The following is a 252-nucleotide window of genomic DNA, read 5'->3' as shown; positions in this document are numbered from 1 at the left end:
TATATATATAAACCAGTAATATAATAAAAATACATAATAAACCAGTAATGGTTAATGTTGGGGAAAATGTCTGGGTTAGGCATAAATACAGTTACAAAAATGAATGGAAGTCATTACGAATGGTGTGTTCCAATAACATAGCAGAAGCAGAAGCAGAAATTTTCTCACTCCCATTCGTAAATTTAAACGGGAGCATTGGTAAATCTTATTCATATGGTGGTGGGGGCTGCGACTCCCAGTTTTGATTTCAAG

This window comes from Austrofundulus limnaeus, unplaced genomic scaffold, assembly GCF_001266775.1.
Source record: "Austrofundulus limnaeus strain Quisiro unplaced genomic scaffold, Austrofundulus_limnaeus-1.0 Scaffold21, whole genome shotgun sequence".
NCBI lineage: Eukaryota > Metazoa > Chordata > Actinopteri > Cyprinodontiformes > Rivulidae > Austrofundulus > Austrofundulus limnaeus.
This window is presented reverse-complemented; position numbering follows the sequence as displayed.